Source organism: Leptidea sinapis, chromosome 2, assembly GCF_905404315.1.
Source record: "Leptidea sinapis chromosome 2, ilLepSina1.1, whole genome shotgun sequence".
Lineage (NCBI taxonomy): Eukaryota > Metazoa > Arthropoda > Insecta > Lepidoptera > Pieridae > Leptidea > Leptidea sinapis.
In genome coordinates, this window is record NC_066266.1 from 20,655,596 (window position 1) to 20,663,564 (window position 7,969).

Below are 7,969 nucleotides of genomic sequence, written 5' to 3' on the forward strand. Positions count from 1 at the left end.
TTATTATTTATATTTACTATTTCGGGTTTTTTTTATAATTGACTGAACGTCCGGATCGTCTCGTCCCTTATTGTCAAAAAAAAATACGAAATATGAATCGTTTGTATCACCTTTAACAAGCCAACACACACCCTTGAACAAATCCGCCGGTCAAGCGTCAACCTTCGGTTCGCAAGTTCTAGAACGTTCGAAAATAGCTTCGCTGTTGTCGCCGCGAATCAATTCAGAGTTCGTCTTGTTTACCTCGCTATATCCAGTCAAGGTCAACCCGGAGATCAAACAGCTGATTGTGTTGAAACTAGGGCTGTCACCCGTACGTTATTTACTTATGTCGATGAAAATAGTAAAATATAACATTTAAATAAAATTGGAGAGCCTGTTTGTAATATTGAAATAACCGTTTTTTACTACATATATATGAAATATACAGAATGTAATGTAATCTTCACTCGACGCTTCTCTTGCGTAAGATATTTCTTTAAAGTTACCTTAAAATAAAAAAATCTATGAGGTTAAGATCAGGCGAATTGGCGGCCACTTAATTGCTCCTTGTCGTCTGATCCACCTGTTTGGGTAGTTCCGCATTGTCTAAACTATTCAGTTTCTTATGTGGTTATTGCAACCGTAGTTAATAATTATCAACAATAAAATTAACTAAAAGTGTTCAAAAAATTTGAAAAAAAGTCATAAACCACAATTAGGTGGAAAAAATGTGATATGTGATAGTGATAAAAGGGGAAAAAATTATTATCTCCTAAACTACGCAAAGTCGTAGAACATACATAGGGGTGATTCGGATACATCTCATCACCATGAGGCTTTCAAATGTTAGCTTTGCACGTCAACTTCTCGGCCACTTTGTATATACGGTACACAAAAAAGCATTTTTTTTTTACAACTTTTGTCTGTCTGTGTGTCTGTTTGTTCCGGCTAATCTCTGAAATAGCTGGACCGATTTTGACGGGACTTTTATTCACAGGTAGCTGATGTAATAAGGAGTTAAAAAGCCTACGTTATTTTAAAATAATTCTTTTATAAAACAAAAATAAAGTATTTTTGCAATGTCCAAGAAACGGTCTAACTCTAAAAATAGTTTATATGGCAAAAGAACGTTAGCCGTATCAGCTAGTATGAAATAATACCAGTAGGATTCACCATTTTACATCGTGTAGGTTCAGACTAGCTTCAATTTATAATATTAATAAGATGCGGTAATATCACAAAATAAAGAGGAATTGTAGAGGAGTTTCACTAACGATACATTTTTAAAGAAAAAGTTACTTTATGTCCTCGATAATAGGATTCATTTTAGATCGTACTAGGTGTTGGATTCGTAACACATTGATACTTGTTCACGCACCTTTTGGGTACCTTTCCGACCCGAGGAGCGGCGAAGGAAGGGAGGTGCAGTTTGCGAAACTAAATTGGGTATAGAATCTGACAAGACCAGGGGTGTGCATATCATATAGGCAGTTATGCAGTTTTATTTTTTTAATAAAAATATACAATGTTGTACTGCACTTAGATATTGAGCTGTGGAGTAATAGGATTTACGACAGAGCAATTTTTTTCTAAAACATTTAAATTTATTTATAGATAATGCCTGAACAGTGGCTGGGACTTTATTATAAAAGTGTATAACATTTACCCTTAAAGCTATTATGTATCATATGAAGCCTACTAGAATTACTTACAAGCAATCCCTTATTTCTAGTGTTATAATAATTAAAATCACTATTAAGAGCAAAAAGGTGACGATTTTTGTTAACGTATCAGTTTTCATACAATACATACATTCAATATACATGTTATATACCTGAGAATAAACTTTACGATACGATTTTGCGTAATATTAGCGAATATCTGCTATTGTTAAATGTCCTCTCTGATAAGATATCGCCCCGGGCACGACAGACGAGGAAGGAGGCCACGCGGTCGTATTATGATTGTTATCTGAGAGCTGTTGCTAAGAATAGATGGGCTAGTAATGTTTTGAGGGGCTTTTCGGGGCTGTTGGTTTGATCTAGAGAGAATATAAACACGGTGCCCACTGAAAATCAGTGTCTAGGCTCAGACGGCTCGACGTACACTGAGTGGGCCTCCGACGAGGAACAAACATGAACTTGTTATGCCTACTACTCGGTTGGGTCGAGTAAGTCTTTTGTTGGGCGATGTATATGCTTCTTCAATATGATTCCAGAAAATGTACAGAACAAATGTGTTACGAATTTTAAAAGAATTGTTAAAAAACGTTTGTGTGGGAAAGGTAGCATAAACGATTTTCTTAATGACACCACGGATTGGGAATAAAGCGAACACGCTCAGGCTCTTTAATTATAAATGTTTATTGTACAATATCACATTGTAATCCATATTTTATATTTAAAAAAAAAGCCCGCTCAGTTTCTTGCGCCCATTCTTCTCTGGTCTGAGGCAGTCTCTTTTGAATGGGTGGTAGTTTTTGACATTCAATAAGTGATTTTAAATCCTATTTACAATAAAAATATTTGAATTTGATTGGCAACACCAAAGTGATTGCACTGCTCCTCAATGTTATTGTTTTCATATTACTTTTTAAATTCCACTTGGTCTCTGTATTAATTATTCTGAATATTATTATTATATGTATATGAATTTATGTATGTTTAAGTAAGTATATTGTATTAAATATATCATTGTCTTGTAACCCATAACACAGGCTATATATGCTTAACTTGGGGCAAGATAATATGTGTAAAAAGTGTCTATATTCTTATTATTATTATCACTATCACATTTTTTTCACCTAATTGTGGTTTATGACTTTTTTTCAAATTTTTTGAACACTTAGTTAATTTTATTGTTGATAATTATTAACTACGGTTGCAATAACCACATAAGAAACTATGAATAGTTTAGACAATGCGGCACTACCCAAACAGGTGGATCGGACGACAAGGAGCAATTAAGTGGCCGCCAATTCGCCTGATCTTAACCTCATAGATTTTTTTATTTGAGGTAACTTTAAAGAAATAACTTACGCAAGAGAAGCGTCGAGTGAAGATTACATTACATTCTGTATATTATTGTTACACATTATGTTGAAATTACTTATTTTGTTAAAGGTTCCTTTGTTTAATGGTATAAATTTCGACCTAAAATATCCTGCAGTGTAATTATGTTGCTAATAAAGTTTATTATTATTATTAAATTTAGACTAGGAGAATCTGTGGGCAAAAATAATTGCCTGTTTTAGATGTCGAAGTGTTTAATCTTTTCTGTCACACGTCACTTCTCTGACAGTCCTTCTCGCTTGCAATGGGAAGCGAATGCAGAGGCGAGTTTTACTTATTGTGTCGAAAAACATGGCGGTATTTGAGCAGGGTTGCCAAGCGTTCCTTAACCTTATTTTTTTCACGTAGATGTATATTAAATAACTTATACTTATAATAAATATTTCTGTCTGTATATAATTTAATTTTAAGACACTACCATAACTTACTTCAAGCACTGGTTGACTTAATTAACATATTCTTGTAAATTGACAATTTTCGCATATTCAAGTTATATATTTTACAGGTGTATCTATTTATAAGCGCTTTCATTAAATCCCAATCAAGAAACCCCATTCCGAACCATCGGTTCACGTAAAAATAGTATAAAGGGTACATGCCCGGTGTATACTAAGGGGGTTAAGGGATTTTCTTGTGGTTTACGCGTCGTAATCGCTCTGAGAGCAGTGCCTTGGTGTACCAGGGTTACAGCAGTGTTCAACAGTTTCTCTGTACGTATCTGAGTGACAAGGAAGCTGGGCAATTGTTGGCTAGAAGACATTGTACCTGGTAACCTTGGGGTGTAGACGTCCTAACCTCCCTTCCCATCCTGTTCTCCTAGTACTTTTTAACCTTCTCTATAATCTACACACATAGTTATTAACCCGGTGAATGAGGTATATATAATATATATAAGCGATTTTTGCCGGTATGCATTGTCTGACCCTTTATCAATTCTTATACCCTGGTATTATACAATTGGTTGAATTCTTTTCATACACTTACAATATACAAGCGTATATTCTAAACCCCTTATAACAACCGCTAAGGAGTATTTTTTCTCATTCTGACTTAGGTCAGTAAAAGACAGAGTGAGAATTAGAAATGCTTTAAGTTAGCAGACTATTATGAATAAGGGGGTAAGTCTATGATTCCTTACTATAACTCCTCTATTTTTATGATCTCCTAGTACCTGACATCCACTTAAATATCCTTAAAATCACCTAAAACACTCAATTTTATTATATTTTCGTTAAAAACAGTAATATTATTTTGTAGTAAACATACAAGTTTACGCATGTATGTTTTTGTGTATTTTTTATAGTATTAAATATACTAGCGGACATAGAACAGTGAGTATTAATTTCATACAAGATAGTAAGAATAAATCCGAAAATCAAGTATAACTTTAAGGCTATAGACTATGTTTATATTTGTATATAAGTATTTAATCTTCTGAAAGTCTCACTGTTCGATGTTTGCTACTGCTGTCAGGGACTTTGGATTCGCGGATAAGCTAATAGTTTGTGGTATAATTTAGAATGGGATCAAGTTTGACTGAATCTGAAGTATCTAAATAATAGTAATAGCTTAAACAAGTTTCAGAGATAGTTTTTGTCAGCAGGGCTTGGGATATTAAAGAAATGAAATTTAAATCTTGCTATGAATTTCCTGTTGCAAGAAATCTTAGTGTTACGACCAATTTTTCTTTTTCACTAATACTGTCTCGTAGGAGTAGAAGTATCTTGCTTTTAAATAAAAGGTGTCACAATATTCAATTATATTATATCAAACGATCTCGAATCCATTCTTAGATCATTTCTGAAGTCTGCTGGTTCTAAAACATTCTGTTTGTAATGCTTGATCATTTTCACCCATGAGTTTCATTTTCTGTTTTCAATTTTAATTGAGCCAACGGCCAGGGCTAGGCAAAGGCCAATTTTTTAGTGCCTTGACAATACTGGAGCCATCCTCGTACATATATGATACGTCCGAATTCGTCGCGTTTAATCTCTGTTCAAACCTAGGCGAATAACGCGCGAGAAGCGGGACGCGTTTAAGCGTAATTCGCTCGCTCGCTTAGTGTGCGTCCATACTGCGAGCCTAGCGCGGATGCGACGACGGGCGCGAAATATCAAACATATGAAACGCACCTTTGCGTCCATACTGAAGTGACTGAGGCGGAAGCCTAGCGCGGCGGGTTTGAGCGAGTTGGCGTGTGGAGGTTTCAAACGTTCCTATCCGCGCGTTATGGCCAAACTACGAGCCTAGTCAGCGAGCGAACTTGCGCGCGGATGACGGGGATAACAAACCTGTTCGGTCTTTCCGCTCGGCGTGTGCGCGGCTGTATATTGTTTTTTTGTTAAATGGCGGTAAATTGATTGTTTATAAGTGCAAATTAATCTGAACCACCTATATGGTAAAGTAAACATCAACAGGACAGTAATTTTTAGGGTATAACATCAATTTTTTATACAAATTAAACAAATCACCATATTGTTCTCTGTTTTGATTTATTTCGTGTACACCACCTCTAATGTTCAACACCTCCCATCTCAGAATCGGACTGTCAAGTAAAAATACTAAATCCTCGCCCATAGTTTGCAATACCTGACATACGCCGAACCGCTACGAGAGCTCGCGGCCCACTGTGGCCACCGCACGCTCTCTCGCCGCGGGCGCCTTAGGCCCCCGTCACCGCGCATTCAGTGTGGACGCACACTTAGCCTCTCAAACTGAAGCGACTTCCCGCGTGTTATTTTTGGCTCTTCAGTGGATAAACATCATGCATTGTGAGATCAAACAATCCCGCCGGGCGTCCCGCTCTTGTTTCGCTTCAACTTGAGCGACTACTCGCGTCAATTTGAACACGTCCATACAAGTTAGCTGACACAATCGGCGCGAGCGACTTCCGTCCCGCGCGTTATCCGCCTCAGTTTGAATAGAGCTTTAAAGTGGTGACTGATACAGTAACTAAATTTAGGACAGTGTAATCAGAAGCTGCTAATGTATTTCTAAATTAGCTTCTGAAATTAGATCACTAAATTCAGTCTAAACTTACACCTAATATTATTTGTAAGGCCGAAAGAGTTTAGCGTCCCTACAATCAAAATAATGGCATTTTTTTATATATTATGTATTTAGATATGATTTTGTTTTACAATCAGCTCATGACCAGAATTGCATGCGACCTTTTGGAGATGAGCTCATTTTTACTGTCAAGGTTTCATGGAAAACTACGCGCATATTATAAGCGACGGTACCGTCTTAAATACAAGTAATAGAACACCAGCGTATGCCTATGGTCTCCTATTTTCTGCCGTACGCGCGACTTATACTACTTAATATTGTTATACATATAACATTTTTTTCTTATTGGAGAATAATGCGTCAATGGTTCGCTTATGAGAGTCTAATGACAATTATAACACAATTATCACAAACACCTACATTTGACCTTATTGCATTAGTCATCGGCTACCTGCGTCCGAGCGGCATCCCTTTATCGATAACGAGTTGTGCGGCATTGTCACATCCCTTTGACGTAATGTTGTTTGACTCAGTTCGCGCGTTTGTAATGGCCCATGCTATAGTTTGTAGGTAAAGCTCTATTACTGTATTTTACCGTTGCAGTAAGGGATGGTGGTATCATTTTTGATCAAGATTGTTCCTCCAGGTTCTAGGACCCTTGCGCCCGTGGTCAACGTCGGCTGGTCGAGCTGTGGGGGGATCGGTGGTAGCGACATTTTAATACGCTTCTTGCTCCGTTTGCACATAGGTATGTATACATTAAATACCACAACTTGGGCTGACCGCTGTAGAGTTTTAAGTTTTCTAGTTCACCAGTAGGTGGCACAGGAAGCCGGCTAGATTATGGGTAGCGGAACAGCGCCTATTTCTACCGTGAAGCAGTAATGTGTGAACGGTGTGAAGGGCGCCGTAGCTAGTGAAATTACTGGGCAGATGAGACTTAACATCTTATGTCTCGAGGTGACGAGCGCAATTGTAGTGCCGCCGCATCGTAATGGGTAGGGCATATCAATTACCATCTGAACGTCCTGTTCGTCTCGTCCTTTATTTTCATAAATAAAAAAAAACTTTTGTTGTTTATAGTTCTGTAGTTTTTGTTGTTCTGTGTCGCTATAATAGTACTGACAGAAAAATAAATACTTTTTGTATCTAACCTAGATCCTTTAACAAATTTTTCATCATTGTAATAATAATAATAAGCAGCATGACAACACAACACCTTTACATCAATCTATAATACGACGACCCATATAGCCGAATGGTTAGTGACCCTGACTACTAAGCTAGAGGTCCCGGGTTCGAATCCCGGTAGGTGCAATCATTTATATGACGAATTTGGATGTTTGTTTAAGTAAGTATATTGTACAAATGATTTAAGTTTTCTTTAGTGTTAATTCCGCCAATATTTGTTTTTAAAACAATTCGACACGTGTGACACAACACTGACACGAGACTCAGTCTCGTGCCAGATTTTGGCGAGACAACACGTCCTGAGGATGCCTCGTGTAGAGGCGAAACACGTGTCGAATTGTTTTAAAAACAAATATTGACGGAATTAACACTAAAGAAAACTTAAATAATTTGTATAATTATGGATTTCCGCAAAGTAACGCCTAATTCAATAAATTTTCTAAGTATATTGTATTAAATACTAGCTGACCCGACAGACGTTGTTCTGTTCATAATAAAAAAGAACTCTTGCGGATGGAATTTTGGAAAATCCGTTCTTAGCTGACCTCTTTACGCGGTGAAAAGAATATTCCTCCAAATTTCAAGCTCTAATGGTTTCAGAGATATCGTGATGAGTGACTATATACGTGGTAATCTCTTATATATATATATATAGATATCGTTGTCTTGTATCCATAGTACAGGCTATGCCTAGTTTGGGGCAAGATAATTTGTGT